The sequence below is a fragment of the Nicotiana tabacum genome, chromosome 17, assembly GCF_000715075.1.
Source record: "Nicotiana tabacum cultivar K326 chromosome 17, ASM71507v2, whole genome shotgun sequence".
In the NCBI taxonomy this organism is placed as follows: Eukaryota; Viridiplantae; Streptophyta; class Magnoliopsida; order Solanales; family Solanaceae; genus Nicotiana; species Nicotiana tabacum.
Window position 1 is genome coordinate 147,166,522 of NC_134096.1, and position 22,744 is coordinate 147,189,265.

Here is a 22,744-nt window from a genome sequence, read left to right on the forward strand (position 1 = left end):
ACGAACTCCAAAACTAGCAAACCGGTGAACTTCCTTGGCCAACGACCTTTGATGTGTCTCTAAGTGAGCCAAACTACCCATGGATGCTTAGCTAAGAGCATCCGCCACGACATTAGCCTTCACCAGATGATATAGAATATCTGTGTCATAGTCCTTGAGTAACTCAAGCCATCTTCTCTGCCTTAGATTCTATTCCTTATGTTTGAAAATATATTGAAGGCTCTTATGGTCTGTGAATATATCCACATGGACTCCATACAAATAATGACGCGAAATCTTCAATGCAAAAAGCACCGCCGTGAGCTCTAAGTCATGTGTTGGATAGATCTTCTCATGATTTTTGAGCTACCTAGAAGTGTAAGCGATCACCTTGCCATGTTGCATCTATACACACCCTAGTCCGATTCTTGAAACATCACAATATACCAACCCATATGTACCTTCTGGTAGGGTCAACACTGGTGTTGTAGTCAATCTTGATTTCAACTTCTGGAAGCTCTTTTCACAAGCACCATTGGAACTTAACTACCTTCTACGTCAATTTAGTCAATGGGGAGGCAAGAGTAGAAAACCTCTAGACAAACTTTCTGTAATACCTTGCTAAACCCAAGAATCTACGAATCTCTATTGGTGTTGTAGTCCTCGGCCAATTCTTCACAACTGCGATCTTCTGTGGATCAACCTTAATACCTTCTATGGAAACGACATGACCCAAGAATATGACATATTCAAGCCAAAATTCACACTTCGAAAACTTTGCATACAACTTGTGCTAATATAGAGTCTGCAGAACTACCCTGAGATGATCGACATGGTGGTCTCAACTTCGTGAATATACAAGAATATCGTCTATGAACACTATCACAAAGGAGTCAATAAAAGGCTTGAAGACTCGATTCATAAGATCCATGAAAGTTATAGGGGCATTTGTTAGCCCAATAGACATTACCAGAAATTTGAAGTGCCCATATCGGGTCCTAAAAGTTGTTTTCTTAATATCATGTTCCCTGATCTTCAATTGGTGATACCCTGATCTTAGGTCAATCTTGGAGAAATACTTAGCACCCTGTAAGTGCTCAAACAAGTTATCTATCCTTGGTAGTGGGTACTTATTCTTAATTGTGACCTTGTTGAGTTGGAAATATTCAATACACATTCTCAGTGACCCATCTTTCTTTCTTACAAAGAGAACTGGTGCACTCTAAGGCGACACACTCGGTCGGATTAAACCCTTCACTAACAAGTCCTTCAATTGCTCCATTAGTTCCTTCAATTCGATTGGTGCCATTATGCAGGATGGAATAGATATAAGTTGTGTGCCTGGCATCACATCAATTCCAAAATCAATCTTCCTGTCTGGTGGGATCCCAATGGTCCATCAGGAAATACCTCCGGAAATTCATTCACCACTGGCACAGACTCAAGTGTAGGAACCTCAGCATCAGTGTCTGTAGCCCAAACCAAAAGGTAAATACACCCTTTTGTTTGATCATCTTCGTGGCCTTAAGATAAACCTACCCTTTGGCACTATATCATCCCCATTCCATTCAATAACTGGCTCATTTGGGAATTCAAACCTAACGGTCCTAGTTCGAAAATCAAGCTTGGCAAAACATGAATAAAGCTAATCCATCCCCATTATTACATCAAAATTGACCATTCCTAATTCAATGTGATCCTCCATGGTGTCCCAACTATACACCATGATGACACAATCCCTATATAGACTCACCAACTTGAATAGATACAGAGAACGGCTCATGAAGTTGTTCCGGTTCTATCCCAAATTCTATAGCAACATAGGGAGTGACATATGACAAAGTGGAACCGGTATCTATAAAGGCATATACATCATGAGATTGGAAAGTCAATATACCTGTGACAACATCTGGAGAAGCCTCAAAACTCTGGTGACCCCTCATAATATAGAAACGGTTGGGTCCTCCCAAACTCTGTGCACCAGCCCTAACTGCACCATGCTCTGTGGGTGCTGGAGTACCTCGAACTGGAGAAGGTGCTGCGGACGTAGTGGCTACAGAACTGGATGGCTGTGCCATACCCCTGCCCATACTCTGGCGGGACGAACGACAATCCCTCTGAATATGACCCCTGATACCGTACCCGTAACATATCGGCTGGTCCATGAAGCAGGCCCTAACTAGTCCTCCAGCTACTGCTAGAATCTCCCTCCAGGCCGACCCTACTGGTAGGATCCCCTATTTCCCTAACTGGTCTTGAAACGACTCAGTTGTTGCTGACTGGGTCCTGTTGGCTATGCACTGACCAAAGACTAAGTAAAGGACTGGGATGGCCCTGACGATCCTCCAATCTATTCTTCAATTTGCGGGTCTCTATTGCTGAGAAACCACCACCATCATCCCTTAGTTCATATTAGAATTCAATGCAGCTATAGCATCCTCAATGATAACCATGGGGCTAAGGCCCTGCACAAATCGGCGCACTCATGCATCCATAGTGGGAAACATGCAAATGGAGTACTTGGACAAGTGCGGGAACCACATATGGTACTCCTACACACTTATGCTACCCTGCTTCTAGCTCTCAAACTCAGCGGCACGGGCCGCCTTAGTCTCGGCAGGCAAGAAATGGTAAATGAAGGTGTCGACAAACTCACTCCACCTCGCCAAAGGGCTCCCCTGCTCACGGAAGTCCTCCCACAACTCAAACCAAGAAGAGGCCACCCCTTTCAGGAGGTAGGAGTCCAACTCCACTCCCTCTGTCTTAGTAGAATGCATAACTCAAAGGGTCTTGTGCATCTCATAAGTAAAGTCCTGTCTGTCCTCCTCAGGATCAGTACCTGTGAACACTAGAGGATCAAACTAAAGAAACATATACACCCTGGAACTAGCGGAATCCCCTAGCTGACTTGAAGAAGTAGGTGCAACATTCGATCTCTAGGCCTAGGAAGCCACTATCTGAGTCAACATCTGTATGGCTCCCCTAAGATCCCCATCAGAGACACCGGGACTTGAAGCTGGGGCTGGAGGTTGAACAACTGCACCCTCGGTAGGAGTTGGGATTGGTGCAGTCGAAGCAGGAGTAGTAGAATCAGGCGGTGTAGTAGCTGGGGGAATATCCTCAACCCTCTGGTGCTCACCCGCATTATTAGGTATAGAATCAACTGCCATTCATGGGGTGGCATTAACTCCTTTGTTAGTTCTTGCTTTCTTCCTAGGTTCCATATAAGGAAAATTAGAGCAATACATGAGTTCGAGGAGGAACAGTCTTACAATCAGCTCTATCGCACGATCTAGAACATCAAATAACGATACTATTCCTAAATGCCCAAGTTGCCTCCTAATTATATATGTAGTCGACAACACACATATAAGAAGGACTCTACTAGACACAGCTCTGAGACATCCTAGGACAATTTTAAACCTTCGGCTTGGACACCAAGCTTGTCACGCCCTGACCTCGGAGAGCGCGACCGGTGCTCAACAGAGATAACTAGGCCAAGCAGCCTCTACAATGCCTTCTACCCAAACGTACCCATGAGTAAAGAGAACATATATTCTCATTAATTAGATTGAGAAGATCATGTGAACAACACCAAATTAATTTCCAATAGTAACGCCATTTATATGTCTCAAAAATATTATGTTACACATTCATAGTTTAGGAGTGGAACGCGTGATACAATTACAACATTACTAGTTTGACTTCCCCATACTTGAGGTACAATCCACACTATGTCTATGGAGCCTCTAATAGATACAAAAATATTAGCGTGATAGTGCCGGAAACAAGGCTCCGGCTATACCTCAAAACAATATACATAGAGGACATGAGATACAAGACCCCGAAATAAATGGGGCTCACCAAGTCAACTGCGGAGAGGGTGTACTGCTACCACTGATCAATACCGCCTGTTGTGGAACCACCTGCATCCATTAAAGATGCAGCACCCCCGGCAAATGGGACGTTAGTACTTATAGAATAGTACTAGTATGTAAAACTAAACAACCTTTCAATAGAATGAGTAACAGTAAAATGAGAATGAAACATAAAATCAATGAGAGCCTTAAACCGTATTAAAGTGCTAAGCTAAGAGAAAGATAAATTTCAAGTAAGTTTCAATATTTTAAAGTAGGGAGATCTTTAGTACCGATACACCACAGTTCTTTTAGCACGGATTCTGATCTCAGCCCGATCGGCTAAGCAATCTCACCTCGAAACATTCAATCACAACACCACCATATGAGCTGCATGGCCTCTGATCCTAGCCCGATCGGCTAAGCCGTCTCACTACTATGCTATGTGGGTCGACATCATATCTCATCTCGCTAGCAATAATCTCATCCCATTTAAGGGGAAATATCTCAACACATCAATCTCATCCCATATAAGGGGAAAATTCTCATCACATCAACACGGTGATTTACCCCTCAATCACTCCTTCACCGGTGCATGTAGTTTTGGGGTTAGATTATTTAGACCTACCCTTACTCGGTGACTAACCGATACTCCCAAATCATGTATTATTTAAAGGATTTACAACTCATTTCATAATCATTCACGCATCTTTCTATTTCATTAGCACTAGGGGCCACAATTGTAATATCATTCTTGGCACGTCAACCGTATTTCATATTTCATGCTCAACTCTATAACATTCAAACATTACCATGGATTATCATCAATAGGAGAATTTCAAATCAAGACTTTAAGTACACATATGAGAAAACGAAAGTCTTAAGCACATTGAGTTTCTCTTCCACAATTAGGTATACTAACTTGCAATTGAAACATGATTTTGAAATCACAACACCTTTGGTACATTGATCATACCAGATTATATTCTCGGAGGGAATCATGATATGATAGGAACATTTGGAACACATTTAGAGTGCATACATCTTTCAACAGAACACTTATTTTAGAATAATCAATTCTATTAGGAAGGACTCGGAAACTGAGAAATAAGAAATTGAGCCAACCATAATTTCAACTTACGAGGACATCATGGAAATCGATTCTACAATAGGATTTTAGCTAACATACCTCGCGTGAGCTTCCTTAAATTAATATAATGCTCCGGGAATCCTAGCGACTTCAATCTATTAGAAAAATGACAAATTTGAACCATAATTAGGAAAATATTTGGGGTTTCAGCTCATTTGAGCATTTTATCATGCACTAGGTGTGCATTAAGGTTTCAAGGTTCTCCTATGGTGGATTACTTAAACCTACAACCCAATGTTTAGCCATGTGAAGTCAATAACTTTCCCACCAACCTTGATTGTACATGCTTGCATAAACGATACTCAAGAATCACACTTCCCATTACCTACTTTCAGTCCAATCCCGAAATCGAGAGTTAGGGAGTAGAATCTTACCTCTTGGGTGAAGACCTTGCGAGTTTTACCTCTTGGGGCTTCCTCCTCTCTCTCTCTAAAGCATTCCCCTCACTCTAAAATGGTAGATGTTTTCCTTCAAAATGAGACCCAATGGCTTTTAATCAAATGGGTCAGTTTTTAAAAATCAGAAAATGGACCCTTTAAACTCAACTCTACGGTCGCAGAGTGCTCTACAGATCAAGTTGGCAGCTCACAAAATGGACAGCAGAACTGTCCTAAAAATTGGGCTGGTCAGGTCCAGTTTGTGGCCAGGACTGCGGCCCGCATATCAATTATGTGGCCGCAGAATGGACCACAAAATAACCCTCCGAAAATCTTCATGTTGGTTCTGCGATGGATGTGCATCCCGTGAAACAATTATGCGATCGCATAGTTGACCGCAAAACAAACTCCAAAATTGGCCCATTTCTTTGCTTCACTCCGCGGTGAATCTGCAGTCCACGGAGTAGTTCTGCGGTCGCATAATTGACCGTTGTCACACTCTATTCTGGAAATGTTTTGTCTTCAAATCCCCAATGCACTATTTCACCCAAAAGTCTGTACTGCGGTGAGTCTAAAACCCTCAAATGCATTAACTTACCTCAAACCACGAAATCCCGGGTTTTATGTGACATTTTACGAGGCCTTACATTTTTTTTGCGTCTGAATTTGTAACAGCGACAAGATGGATATCTGGGCGGGAGTTTTGTTCAAGTGGTCAACAACAGAGTACTCCCTCGCCTGTACATTCTTTTAAAGATCGTCAGTGTTTGTCTCAATGACATGTGGCTTAGATGTAGTTTCTTTGCTTGTTCTTCCAAGATTCTTAGGTGTATAAACTCTGCCAGTTCTGGTCATACCTTGTGCAGCACCTGTCTCTTCCATATTGGCTTTTCCTTTGCTTCTTGCCTCCGCCACATAATCCATTGGGAAGGCATCAGACTTATAATACGATGTTGGAGCTACAATCACAGTGAATGGCATGGCTACCTCGACCTCAAACGGTGCCTGGGTTTTCACCATGATCGATGATAGGGTGACATGAGATGTTTTTGGAGCATCCCCCTCTCGAATAAGTTCGATGGATCCCTCCTGATCCCATTCCTCATCAGTTTCTATCACATTCACTACCTCACACCTATGATCTGGGAGAGGGTTATTAAGGACATTTGGATCGACTTCCTTTGCTTGTATAAACTTGGTATTGATCAGTGTCTGAATCTTGTCCTTCAACATGCGGCATTCCTCAATGGTATGACCCTTCATACCTGAATGATAGGCACAAGTTTTGGTGGGGTTAACCCACTGGGAAGGGTTCTCAACAGCAACAACATGAATAGGGGTGACGTAACCAGTGGCCTTTAGTCTCTCATACAGTTAGGCTATGGGTTCAGCGATTGGGTTGTATTTTTTGGGAGGTCTACAGTCAAAATTTGTTCATGGATTTGGGTAGTTTTGGGTATTATATGTATGGTAGGTGTTTGGTATGTAAGGGGAGAGTTAGGGACATGGGCTACCATCACGGCACCCACTTATTTCTTCATTGAGATACCTCCTGATTGCAAGGCTTTGTTTGTGGCATGCAGTGCCTCGAAATTGGTCACCATCCAGCTCTTGATTCCTTCTTCTATCCTTTCTGCAAACTTGATAAAGTCAAAGAACTTGTGATTCTCGATAACCATCAACCTTTCATAATACTACAGATCTTGAGCTCTGACAAAGAACTTGTTCATTTGTTCTTCTTCAAGTGGCGGCCTCACCTTGACGGCCTCTGATCTCCAATGAGTAGCATACTCGTGGAAGGTTTCAGTCGGCTTCTTTTTGAGGTTGTGGATATAGAAAACATCTGGCGCGTTCTCTAAATTGAACCTGAATCTGTCCATGAAATCTGATGCCATGCTCACCCAATTCGCCCACTTTTTTAGATTCTGGCTGATGTACCAAGATAAAGCGTCTCCTGTAATACTTCGCATAAACAGTTTCATGTGGATTTGTTCATTCTTACCCACTAACACAATCTTGTCACGGTAGGTTGTCAGATGTACCTTAGGATCACTAGTGCCATCAAATATCTCAAACGTGGGAGATTTGTAACCTTCTGGCAATTCTATATCCAGCTGGCTACATAAGTCTTCATAATTCACACCTTCAACACCCTTCCCGCCTTCAACACTCTGGACTCTCCCTGTCAGCTTCTTGAGTTCTTCTACCATTTTTGAATGTGCAGGTCTGTCTAGGTCGGCTCCGATATGTATAGGGTTTGTTGTGTGGTATGGGGTAAGGTTTCCATGTATATTGGGTTGCCTTGATGAGTTCCTGGAACTTGGGTATATGGGTGATCATTGATTGAAGTTTTAGGGGGATCAAAGGTAAGTTGTGGTGCATTTTGAGGAGTGTGATAAGTTGTGATTTGTGGATAAGAGGTCAGGTAATGGTGTTGTTATTGAGGGGTTTGTACTGGTGGTGGGATATGATTTTTGAGGAGGTGCGGGATTGTGATACTAGTGTATTGCAGGAGGATTTTGTGGAGCTATGGGTGGTGGATTTTGGTTTTGGGTGTTTTGCGGTGGTGTTTAGTTTTGAGTGGTTGTGTTTTGCTGGTTGAGGTTAAGGACATTTAGAGTAAGGTAAGGGTTTGCCAGATTTCGGACCTGCTCAAGCTCACCCTGCAACTCCAAGATTTTCTTCTCCAAACGTAAGACTTACTCATTATGTCCTGGCGTACTTCTTCCGTCTGAGGTTTCAACATTCTCTGCCATGGTAGCATTTTCTTTTCGGTTGCCACTTAGATCATCCATCTTTCCTTTGTCTTTGCTTTTCAGGTCGCTAGGTGGAGGAGGAAGTGGAGGATCTTTGGATATGGTGTGGTATGCTGATGAGGCTGGAATGCACAGATCAACATTTGGGAATGGGACTAATCAAAAGAAAAAGGCAAAAGGTAACCAAGTTAGTAAGACGAAGTAAAAGTGTTTTTGAAATAATTAACCGTGTATCACATAAGGTTATGCAATAATTTGCTTCCTTATTTGGGGACCTCATTGTGCCTGAGGTAGGCCTAAGCGACACATAGACTTGGAGAAAACTCATGCCAACCTTTCCTCACTCCATTAATGCGAAAATAAGACAAATCAATCTTTCACTAAATCGAAAATAATAATTATAGAGTCACTAATGGCATTAAGCCTTATTACATCAAAATCTAATCTAGTCTAGAAAGCAGTAAAAAACATAATCTCCTAGTCTACTTGGTCCCGAAAGGACCTTCTCCATTCTTGGCTCTCTTGGCTCCATCAATCACGTTTCCGAAATCGCACATGTCCAGTATCAAGTATACCATTTCCAACTTCCTTCCTTCATCCGGATCCATGCCTTGACAATCCCAAAGCATCTTTCTCATCTTCCCCTCTAGGTCCATCAGTCCTTGTTCTAGATGTTCCAAAATATTTGTGGACATATTTACAATTTCCTTCCATTCTCCGATCGCTTCCATATCCACCTTATGTTGCTCTAGATTTTTAGATTCGGATACGAACACCCTTTTTTGTAGCCTCTTGTACTTTACCTGTGCCTCACCCACTTCATCAACGATCATATCTTTTAGATTGATCCCTTGTCTAACGTCCCCACCTATGTCGTCCTCCAACCATGTCAACTTCGTTATGGTACTAGCCTAAGTGTAAATCCTAAGCGGAGTCGCCATGCTGTCGTGCCCCTTTTTCTCTCGAAAGCGGGTTTCGACATGTGACAACTCTTTTAAATAGGGGTATTAAAAGAGAAGATTCACCACCAAATGATTTTGGGGTGCGTTAGGGCACCTATTCGCAAATAACTATGTTTAACTACCTTACGTCACCAAATATCGTGTAAAGGATCAAATTACCTCAAAGAGAAGTGCGTTAGGGCACCTATTCGGATTACAATAGTCCTAAGTGATCATATAAGTGAGGGTAAGATAAGGAATTTATAGTGTAATTCTGAATAGCTCAGTAATCATAAAATCTTCATAGTGTCATGTATATGGGTATAAATGTCATATCATGCATAGGTATATGCGTACATAACATCATCAAGCCTCTGAGGGCATCCCATCATATCATCTCGGTCTCAGTGGGAAAAATCATAAACATATGCCAGTTGATCAGGTGGCTGATGCATATATAACACCGTAACCTTTCCCCATAACACATATACATATAATATACGCGTATATAACGCCATTTTTAAAAGTTGCATGTTTGCTCGTTTCGTTTGTATCTTATGGATCATTCCAAAAGGAAAGAAGAGATAGCCTTAACATGTCTTATCACAGTCTATCCAATGACCACGTTGAAATCGTCTCATCGCACTTTAATCTACAATAACGATAATAATGCTATCGTTAAGCGATGAAAGATGCAACTATCGTACAACTAACGACAAGCTTATTTATTATTAAAACGAGCAGCATCTCCCATGTTTTCCTTTCTTTCCCCAAGTCAACAAAAATAACAAGATCACATACGACATTCAACTATATACATTCAGCACCACAACACACCGAACAGCCCAACAACACAATCCACCCTACACAACAACAAGTGCACAAATGTCACCATCAGAACTACTACTTAACACGACGAGCGGTAAGCTTGGATTGGAACCAAACCCCAACTCTTTTTACCATCTACCCTACACTTAAAACACCTTCAAACAGTACAGAATATAAAAACATATATGGGAATGACATTGCAACCTTATATCCATCATGAAAGTAACATCAAGCAACCCAACAACATATTACAACAATATGGACAACTTCTAGGTATTGTGTGGTTTTTTATTCTCCTATTTAAAACATCATCAACATACTAAAAATATTTACCAGCATAACAACAATAAGAACATTATAACCAAGCCATTCCCCACAATTTCCAGCGATATGAAGTCATATACACAACTCCAAAATAGTCCAATAAGAGACAACAACTTCTTATACAACTTCAAGTTCTATCTTGTAATTCTTCATTCAAATAACTCAACCAACGCATATATAAGCTTAAGACCAAGAAATAGAGTGTTATACATACCTTAAATAATCAAAAACAACTCGAACCAAAGCTTCCTTGGGCTTACAAGCACCCTTAATGGCATCACAACACCATACAGACTCTTTTCTTCACTTAGGCTAACTTTTGAGGATAGGTCTAGGTAAAACCACCCTGGATTAGTCTTGGAACCTTGGAGAGCTGTTAGAGAGGTGTAGAGAAAGTTTGGGAAATTATCTCGGTCAAAAATCGCCAAAAATGAGGCGTCCAACCCCGGTAAAATGTTCAAGGGTCGTTCACCACCTAAGTGGGTCCCATTGGGAGCTGCTTGTATAGTCTCGCGAAAATGCGAATATCTCTATACTCTGATGTCGTATCGACAAATGATTTAATGTGTAAGCACAATAGTGTAACATATTCACCTCAGAATTTGACTCAAAAGAACCACGCATTATTTATAACCCGCTCACTTACTCTAACATAGAGGTCAACGACATTGCCTTTCTTCTTGAATCAACTGCCCTCACACAGCATTAAAGAGTAGTTCCACACAATAAAATTTAATAACAATTAGGAACTCAAGATGGAAAGAATTTGCTCTCTCTCAGAAACAACATTCATATGCCACAAAAGATGAATCATAAGCTTGCCCGTAGTGTACTACTCTACTAATCAAGTTCATTCAGTTAAGGATCAAGTAGGACTTTAATTGGTCGTAATGTAGGTTGCGGGGCGGGTAGGATACATTTACATATAAGAGTGACTACACCTCCCTAAGCACTTTAATACATGTACTCTAACATTCAAAACCCCACACTTATGTCAAACCAAAACTCCACCTTCACATCAATATACATCAACTCCCCAATTATTTAAGCACAATTACATCAATAGTTACCACTTATCCATGAAATATTTTCACAACAATACAACTATTTTTTCTTTCTTTTTTTCAATTCAAGTGGCTCTTATGTTTTCAAAATAGTGCACCTTTCTCCTTATTTCATTAGTTCGACTCAAAAGCCAAACCAGCCACCCCACACTTCAACTTTTACACAGTTCATAATAATTTCAAGTGCTCACGAGAGGTACAAGGTTCAAATACATGGTCAATTCAAACAAATGAGTAAAGCTTCTAATGTGGTTTCCAAAGAAACGGGATTACAGGCTCAAAGGGGTTAACAAAGATACATAACAATTAGGTGGTTAAAAGCGTATAACTGGCTCAACAAAGAAATGCCTATATCACTTCCAAGACTGAACAAAACTACTATTTCGCTTTGCAAACACACGTAGCCAGTTCTAGATATCAAATGAAATGCATATAATAACATAAAACCTCACACACACATGGCACATAACTCACTCAAGATCGGATTATCAAGACTCTCTAGTCAAAGCAGTTAAGTAAAGTTAAGCTCATACCATTTAAGGGACTTATACAAGAGTGAAAAACTGAGCCTAAGCATCACAACTAAAGCACTCACTATTCTCAAGGCATAATAAAGTCAAGAGATATTACTTCATTTCAAATCACAACACAAGGTTTCCTACTTCTAAAAAATAAAAACTAACAACTCCGAATCAAACAAAACCCTTGGAAAAGAATCACGGCACAAAGAAAAACCAAGGGGGAATTGATACACTACTTAACAAAATATTTTTTTTTGTCTTTTTCTTTCGACTTTAATCCCTCAAGAAACTTGTCGAATGATATCCATCGTCGGGAAAAATAAATTTTTTTAAAATTTTCATGTTTGTTTCAATTTGTTTCTACTACTCAAACTAACAAACGACAAAAAACCAAACTAAATAAAGAAACAACTAATACTAATATACATATAACATACAAATATCCCCCACCCCACACTTTAATTTGTGGCATGTCCCCATGGCACACAATTAAAAAGCATATGGTAGAGGAAAATTCCTTGAATATCTAGTCGGGGTATGAATCAAAGTCCGGATCCATTCCACGCGCCCGAACTAGTGCACACATCCATGCAAACAACTTCTTTTTAGCCTTCTTGGGGTACACCCCACACTTACCTTTTTCGCTCAATGCAATCTTCTCTTTCACACCCTTCACCTTCCACTCAATACTTGCAGCTGACTTATCCTCTTTCACCCGCTTTTCTACATCCATCTTGAATGTTACAGCTCTCCCCCCACTCTAAGAATGAGCTTTTCTCATGTATATGTGATGTTGCTCTACCTGTTGCTAATAATGGTCTTCCTAGGATGAGGGTATCTCCTTATTCTCCTCCATCTTCACCACTATAAAGCCTACTGGAAATACAAACTTATCCACCCACACTAAGACATCTTCAACTATCCCCTCGGGTGTTATCTGTTTTTGATCTGCCAGCTGCTGATTGATATTGGTGCAGACCTTATCTCTCCAATCTCATTCTATAGTTTCCTGTAAATTGACAAAGGCATTAGATTCATTAGGGCCCCAAAATCACATAAAGATTTATCAAAGTTAAGTGTGCCTAGAGAGCAAGGTATAATAAAACTCCCTGGATCTCCACACTTTTGTGGGAGTTTGTTTTGAAAGATCGCACTGTAATGCTCTGTGAACTTGACTACTGATGTCTCTTCTATCTTCCTCTTCTTTGTAAGGATCTCCTTCAAGAACTTTGCATAAACTTGCATTTGTGAGAGAACTTCGGTGAATGGCAGGTTTACATTAACCTGTCTCAGCATATCTAAAAATCCCTCAAACTGCTTGTCCAACTTTTCTATATAGAGCTTTTAGGGAAAAGGTAAAGCAGGCATGTGCTTGGTATCTTCATTAGAGTCATCCCTTCTTGAAGTTTCCTCCTTCTTCTTTTTCTCTACTCCCTTCTTACCTTTCTTCTTCTTACCATCTTCAATTTTCAGCTCCTCCCCACTTTCTGTTTCGCGTATTACCTATTTTTGGACTAGAGTGGGATCTTTCAATACTTGCGTGCTTCTCAAGGTTACAACATTTACTTTTTCTTTGGGATTCTTTTCAGTATCAGCTGGTAGAGTACCTGGGATTCTTTCAAAAAATATATTTGCAATTTGTCATACTTGTCTCTCCAAGTTACGCAAATCTGTTACAAGTTCTTTAATAGTTGCACCATGAGCATCTAATCTCTCATATATTTTGATAACGAAAAACTTCATCAAATCTTCTAACCCAGTCTAAATTGGTTGTTGAGACTGAGACTACGACCTCCCCTAAAATCTAGAGTTAATTTGTTGCCATGCATTTGCTATACCCTTAGGTGAACTCCATGAAAACCCCGGGTGCTTATGACCCATTAAATTGAAATTATAATTACCCACAGCATTCACTTCCTCCATGGTAGCTTGACACTCATGAGTAGGGTGTCCTCTTCGACATATATCACAGGTTGCATGAGGCTCGTTATGTATCGAGGCTAAGGTCAGATTCCTTATTTCTTTGGCCATGGCATCAAGCTGTACCTGCACTGTTGTGTTAGTATCAACTTGGTGAAAACCAATTGATCTTCTTCTTTCAGCAATCTCCAAGGGCCACTGATTTGCATCTTCATATAACTCTTCTAGAATTGTGACTATCTCTTCTGGAGTCTTTTTCATCAACAGACCTCCAACAGCATTGCTCATTGTTCTACGTGAGGTCGGTGTCAATCCATCCCAAAAGTACTGGAGTTACATCCGGAGTTCAACTCCGCTATGTTGACACTTTCGCACAATCTCCTTAAACTTCTCCCAAGCTTCAAACACTGTTTTAGTCTCGTTCTGGCAGAAGTTAAATAGTATTTTTGTAGTTTATAGCTAGATTGTAATCTAAGATGATCAACAATTGAGATTTCTCCAATTAAAACTAAAGTTAACTAAGAATCTAAACTTTTGGCTAATGACAATCGACGCACGTAGTGAGCAAAGAAGGTTATCAATTGGGAGAAGATAGGGTTGATAGGATAGGTACAAGACAAATGTTGGGATTTAACTCTAGATAATTCACTTCTAATGTTCAAGTGAGTCTCTCGAATTCACTAGTTTATTAATTCAATTGTTTAGTAGAAACTCCTCTCTCGATTAAGTCTTAACCTCACAAGATAAACTAATTTAAGATCAGTGAAGATATGCAAGAGATAGTAGTAGATTGGTCTTTAGGGGAACCTTTCTCGATTATCCTCCTAACTAGGTTTAATCAACAGTTCAATTAGCCTCTTTCGATTACTAAGAAGAATTAATGAATTCAACCAACAAGATAGAATGCAAGAATATCACAAATTATGCCTCTCTCGATTAACAAGTGAATATAGATTTAACGATTAAAACTTCCACAATGATGCTATACATAAAAATTAGAGTTAATATCCACAAACAAGTATCAATGCACCAAATCCATCAAAACCTAAAGAGAACTACTCCATAAATATGGAGCAATTCATCACAACAATGTTTAAATAAAAGGAAAACATAAAACGATCCAAACTCTTGTCTTGAGTGAGGATTGGATGATGAAATCCTTGTGCTTTTGCTTCTCCACCTCCTCCTTGGCTTCCTTGGGTCTACGATGTGTCAAAAGTACTAAAAATAATGTTTTAACATGTATTTATACTTAGTAGGGTCGTGCCCAGACAAAAACACCTTTTCCTGTGCGAAATAGGATTCCAGCTCTGTAAAAATTGCACAGGCATGCCGCAAGGGGCGATGCACCAGGCGGGGCTGTAGTGGGATTGGTCAGAGAGCATGCAAAATTAATGGGGGCAGAATTTGGGCAGCCGCGGTGCCCCACTCGCCGCGGTTTGTGTTTTTGTCAGAGTGAATCTTTTTCCTTGCATTTTGAAATTCGGATATGGTTCTCGACCCCCGAACGCGATCCTGACTTAATCCCTTGGGCTTTTACTCAGGCTTCAAATCTCTAAATAGCTCGATTTCATTCAATAATATCTATATAGCTTGGAATCACTCCTACTAGGCATAAAACACACAATTAGTGCAAAACACTAGAGATTAAAGCTTGGACTCAATTGAAGTGCAGTAAATTGGAGTGCGATAAGCGACTAAAATATGGGATTATAGCCTACCATCAGGCTGCACGAACAACTCACGTGCTAACATGATAACTATCACACAAAAGGCAAGTACATGGGAGTACATGTAAATACTCAATAACAATAGGATTCATCTTCTTAAACCGATATGGGTGATTTATTTACATGTATGGTTGTACAAGTGTTCTACCACAATTCAAGTAAATAAGCAAGAGTAGAGACAATTAATGGAACATAAGAAACGATCACCACAAAATGTACACGGTCTAACTCACATAGGTTATGCACACCACTACACAAATAACAACAATAACAACGCCCCAGGCCATCACAAGTCATCACAAATCATTCCCCGACTAGCCCACCTTGTCTCGCCACGTGCGCAATAATAAATTAAATGCCCACATTGTCTCGCCGCAAGCACATAATAATATTCTCACCTTGTCTCGCCACATGCTTAAACCCACATATGTAGCTCGCCTTGTCACGTCGCATGTGCAAATATCAATAGTAATAATAGCATGAACAACTCATGTGCGAACACCCCGGCAATCCTCTCAACAATACCACTGGTGCCAAAACATAACAACACAATAAAATAACTTTACAACATGTGCACATATGCAACAACAACAATAACACGGGAATACGACAAGTAAATCAACTCAAGAGCTTCAGAACACAAAGAAATGGACGAACGAGCTCACAGTGAAAGAGACAACAGAGAATAATGGTTTCAACAAGAATAGCTCAACAAGGGGAGAGATAGCATGCAACAATGATTTCCACATAACTACAACTTGACGGAAAGAGAGATAGCATGAATCAATGATTCTAAATAATGATAAGTCAACAATGAAAGGAATAACAAAACCTCAATTAAGGTTGAGCAATTGCGGAAAAGATACTAATAAATTCAATTAAGGATAAGCAATTTCGGAAAATATAACAATGACTTCAATTAAGGACAAGCAATTATGGAAAGAATAATAATAACTTCAATTAAGGATAAGCAATTACGGAAAGGATAATAATAACTTTAATTAAGGATAAGCAATTACAGAAAAGATAACATGGCAATAAAGAGGCAATATCTTCAATTAAGGCACATAAGCGTTTAATTGGAAACAAGGTTAAAACATGAATCAATCAATTCCAAATAAGACACGTAAAGGTAAATTTAGTAAATGGGGGATTTAACATGCTAAAACAACTTCACATCTAATGAACATAAGAACCTAAGAGCACTAAACGGTAAAATTTCCACAAATAAGCCCAAGTACGTACTCGTCACCTCGCGTACACGGCCTTCACATGACACAATTAGCACAAATGACTCAAATCCTAAGGGGTAGTTTCCCCCCCACAAAGTTAGGCAAGATACTTATCTCAAAGAAGCTAGACCGTTACTCTAAGATGTCCTTCTCGACTGGAACAACCTCTGGACGGCTCAAATCTAGCAAAACAAACTTCAAATCATAAACAAAACTCATAGGAAATGATTCCGGATAATAAAGCTTCAATCTTTTAAAAAATAATAATAAGTCAACCCAAAAATCAACCATGGGCCCATACCTCGGAACCCGACAAAATTCATAAAATCCGAATACTCATTCTGTTACGAGTGCAACCATACTAATTTTATACAATTCCCACTCTGAATCGATGTTCAAAACCCAATTACTCTCTTTAGAAAAAGTTTTTGATAAAAACTCCCAATTCTCCAATCAAAATAAGATTAATTCAAAAATGAATTTCTTTAATTATATTAAAATACAAAAATTATAGCTTGATACTGACCCCCATGAAAATACAAGAAGAACGCCACAAAGATCACCTCAATCGGAGCTCTAGAACTCTAGTTATGCTCAAAATACTAAACAAACGTAGTTAGATTTTTTTAATACACGGGGAATTTCGCTTCCGCGACCAAAACTCCGCACCTGCGGTCTGCCAACTGTAATTTCTGCATTTACTGACCATTTTTTGCACCTGCGGGGTCGCAGATGTGGACACAACTTTGCATCTGCGAAGCACCAGCACCGGCTCTCTTCTCCGACATTAAAATGAGCATAACTCGCTCATACGATGTCCAAATTCAACAATTTATTTGCTATGGCTCCGTAATTACGATACAGATCTAATGCTTCAATCAAAACAGCAATTGGAGGTCATTTTCTTAATGTGGTAGCATTTATGCTTGAAGAAGCGATGTTGAAACATAAAAAATGAGTGCAACACAACCCAAACCTATCCGAAACTCACCCGAGCCCCTCGGGACCCCGTCTGAACATACCAATAAGTCCCAACACATAACGCAGACCTGCTCGAGGCCTCAAATCACATCAAACAATATCAAAAATACGAATCGCACCTCAAATTGAACTTAATAAACTTATGAACTTTCAACTTCTATAACTCGCGTCGAAACATATCAAATCAACCCGGAATAACGTCAAATTTTGTATCCAAGTCTCAAATGACGTAACGGAGTTAATCCAAATCTATGAATCGCAATCCGAGCCCCATATCAACGAAGTCAACTCTCGGTCAAACCTCTTAACCTTCCAAAACTTCAACTTTCCAATTTTCGCCAAAATGCTTCAAATTATCCTACGGCCCTCCAAATCCAAATCCAGACGCATGCCTATGTCCAAAATCACCATACGAAGCTATTGGAATCATCAAAATGCCATTTCAGAGTCGTCTATACAAAAGTCAAACTACGGTCAACCCTTATAGTTTAAGCTTCTAAAACAAGAATCCTTTTTCAAATTGATCCGAATCATCCGAAATCCGAACTCCACCATATACGCTAGTCATAATACATAATACGAAGCTGCTTGAGACCTTAAACTGGCAAAAGGGACACTAGTTCTCAAAATGACCGATCGGGTCGTTACATTCTCCCCCTCTTAAACAAACGTTCGTCCTTGACCGTGCCAAGAATTGTTCCGAAGTCATCAATCATTGAGTGAACAAACCATACATACACCCGCGGGTTACCGCACGTCACCCCAAATCCACGTAAGCCCGATAACACCACCTCAACCGACGGTTTTCCTTCCACCAATAATAATAGGCCTTAGAACAAAATTTCACACCATCCGGTTATTTCCATAGGACTTGATTCCTACATCAACACACGGTATTAGCCTCAACCAGCTACAATAACCTATGTATACATTCATCAGATACAAACACATGACCTAACACACTAGACATATGTGCATAACAACATTTCTAATCATAAAAGTCGTCCATGCTGAAACTCATCATCGGCAATTAACCTCATATCAGCTAGAATCGTGTTCCAAACCACTATAACAAAGACAAGGATGCAAGAAGCACGGAGATGCTATGATTATTCACTCAAATAAACAAGTCACACACAACACCACTTGGTCACACACCTCGCAAGCTAAACCCCAATAAGCGCAGCATGAATATGACTGAATATATGAGGGAACACATGAAAGAACTATCAAACAAGCCCGACCAACACAACTCCCTATCAATAGCATACTACGAATTAATTCCACAAGGGAGAATCAAAGTACACGAACAACTCACAAGGATCTCATCCTAATATAACTTCACCACGACACGCAGCCTGGCCCTAACATAACAACCTCACGGAAACACTTGTTAGCCATATTTTCCTAGACTAGGTCCCTCTTTCTCAAGTAAAGAGAAAGTCAAAAATGCATTAATCAATATTTGCAACCATTAATTATAAAACTAAAGCATGAACAAGGCTAAATAAAAAATAGCCAATCATAAACAAGGGTTAAATTAAATACCCTTAAGGTTTACACACTAGGTTTGGGTCACAACCCTAGTAAGAATTGAGCTACCCCTAGGGAAGCCCCTGCTACAGCTTTGAAGCCGGTTCCCATGCTTATAGCTCCATTATCCGCTCTACGAGTCTTTAATACATTGGCGAGTCTCAACAACTGGATGCAGTTGACTACTTCAAAGTTGTCTGACATATATAGTATTGTTGCAGTGTAGTCATCTATACAGGTACCACAGGTCTCCTATGATCTTGGTGAGAAGTTGAAGAAGATTTTGGACAAGTAGAAGCTGCGGGATGTTCTGAGTTGTGTGATACTTATGATGTTATGAGGAGATGTTCCTTCCTATCAGTAGATTATGTGCTGTAATTTGAGTTTGTATCGCTTGGGGAAGTTTGCACAACTATCATGAGGATGGATATGCGCTTAACAAATGATTTGAGCTATTTTTATTGTTAGATCTACATGAGCGTATGAAGGACTTAGTTGAATTACAGTGAGAATTTATGGCAGTTATGGAGTAAGGGAATTGTGGGTTATCGACTGTTAAGTTCTGTGGCTTCGAGCCAAGTGGGGGAGTCCGTTGTTGATGATCAGATTGCATGGTCATGTGCTATGTTAGTTTTGGTCTGAAGCATACTTATGGATCAGTTATGACTTGAATATGTTGATTTCGAGGATGACTCGAATGAGGAAATTGTTGGATGCATGATGTGCTATACTTTGTGGGCATATTGGAATTCTTGGAATGATTCGGGTTTGTTATTCGTGGTGGATGTAGTATGCACAGAGAAGGGATTCACACATTTTTGTAAGATAGGGTTTCTTCATGAGGTATTTGAGTGCTGATTGAGCACAAGTCGTTCGGCTCATATTGGCAGTGCATTTGAGATTACAAGAGAGTGGATGACTTTCAAAAAAGTTCTAATCAGTTTAAGATTTATGTATCATTAATGATTCTACATTTCAGCACTTCATATGTTAAAGAAACAACTTTAGATTCACAAAAGGTGTCTTTGGTGTTGGCATTTTAGTTGTGGTATTATTGGATTCCTAAGAGGGAATACAGTGTCTTATGGCTTTAGGATGACGTGGATTCATGCTAGGATCTCTTGTGATGAGCTTTGGTTAAGGATCATAGTGTAGTGGCAACAAGAAGTGTTAACTTGAAGGCAAGTCGAGGAGAATTAAAAGAATGGGGTAAGCTTGTTAGTGATTCGGGTTGGCATGGTAATAGATTTCATCGGTTCTGATGGTTTGGTTTTGTGCTAATGGGTTTCGAAGAGCTCCCAATGATTTAAACCATGGCTTGGGGTGAATGTTTTTGATAGCGATGAGGAATATGTTGGGTGTTGTGATTGTTTCTTGGATAGGGGTCAAGTGGAAGGTTTCTGATTAATAGAATATGTGTCCGGCTTGTAATTCCGGGATGATAATAAGGTTCTCGTATTTTTCTTATGATGGAATGATAGATGCGGTGCGACGTGTGGGATTAAGGTTTGCATGTACGAGGTTGCATTTTAGCTTTGAATTGAAGGTCAAGAGTTCTAGATAGCATTGACAGTTTCAGACATTTAGAAGGATGCTGGCATTGTATGTATCACCTGATAATGGTGTATATTTCAGAAGGCGCATTGTGTTTGACTTGCAGATGCTTGACTGGTATTACGGTAATCGCCTGGTTGTTGGTTGACTACTGATGTTTAGATTTTGCTATGTGGCAAAGAAGAATTATGGAAATATTTCTTGTGAGGTGATTGTGTATGAGGGATGTATCATTCATTTGAGTGGCGGAGTTGGGACCGGACGTGGATATTCATGTATTCTAGGGATTTAAAGACTATGAGGGTTCTCAAAGGCAGATTGTTCGTTGGTTTTAGACGGTGACAGTATGTTGGGAGGTTGACAGCTGAGTGAATGTGTTATAGATAGGTTAATGTGGACTTTTAGGAGGTTCACTACCTATTTTGTGAGTATCGGAATTGATTTTGAGGCCATTGGTAGGTCTAATGAGAGTGTGTGTTCTACATCGGGTTGGCTTTGTTTACTTAGCACAGTAACTATTGAAGAGAAGTGCGGACCGCACACAATTTGAGCGGCCGCAGAACATGGTCGCACTGACAAGAATCAAAAAGTTCAGAGAGTGTGCAAAACGACCAAGACTGAATCCTTGACAGAAGTGCAGACCGCACATGATTTGTGCGACCGCAGATACTTTTCAAGTGCAGAAACAACTTCCAAGGCTCAAATCAACAACAATGGCGACCGAAATAACCAAGGCAATTGGAAAAATAACAAGAATCAATGAAACTGGAGTGGAAACAACCAAGGAAATTGGGGAGGTAACAATCAAGGTGGTTGGGGAAACAATCAAGGCAACTGGGGGTCGGTTTTTCAAAGGCCTCTAATGTATCAACAACCGAGCAACCTACCTCCTTATGCTTCCCATGGTTAAAGTTCTTCAAACAATGTGATGGGTCGTATTGAGAATATGTTTAGGCAAATAATGGAAAAGAATGCTGATTCAGATGCCCAATTTGCCTCACACAACACATCAATCTGTAATCTAGAAGTTTAAATAGGGCAAATCTTTCATGCTCTAAATTCTTGTCCTAACGGTGCACTGCCGAATGACATGGTGGTGAACCAAAAGGGTGGTAACAATACGAGGCATGCTATGGCGGCATCACAAGAAGTGGAAGAGGCGGGAATGCCCCCGGCTCGAGTGAAAGGTGACTTGAAGATGACGACCAAGTGGTACAAGGTGAGGAGATCCCAAACAATGTTGTTCAAGCAAATGATGAGGTTCGGATTGATATTAATGATAGTGTTTAAGAGACTCAAGAGAAGGTGAACCCATCTAGGGAGCACATTATTGACATACCTGAGCCGGTAGTGCAAAGGTCAAGGGCACCATTGCATAAGCCTCCACCTCCCTACCCGTAAAGACTTGCCAAGCAAAATGGTGAGAATCAATTCAAGAAGTTCATTAAAAAAGAGTCTTTCAATTAATGTTCCATTGGTAGAAGCTTTGGAAACAATGCCCGAATATGCAAGGTTTATGAAAGATCTTGTGACTATTAAGCGGTCAATGAGTTTTGAAACTATCAAGGTCACTCATCAAGTGAATGTAATTGTTCATTCCATGGCTCCTAAGTTGGAGGATCCCGATGCTTTCACGATTTCTTGTGCAATTGGGAGTGCCATGTTTGCAAAAGCTCTTTGTGCTATTAGGAAGAGTATCAATTTGATGCCCTATTGGGTTGTCAAAACTTTGGGAGTTTTGCAACCAAGACCCACGTCTATGAGGTTGTAAATGGCCGATCGTACCATGAAGAGGTCGTTGGGTGTGATTGAAAATGTTATGGTCCAGGTTGATGAGTTCATTATTCCGGAAGAATTTGGTATTCTAGATTGTGAAGTTGATTATGAAGTTCAGATTATTCTTGGGAGACATTTCCTTGCTACGGGTAAGGCTTTTGTGATATGGAAGCCGGAGAACTCACTTTCCGGGTTTGTAAAACTCTGTAAATTTGGATTAG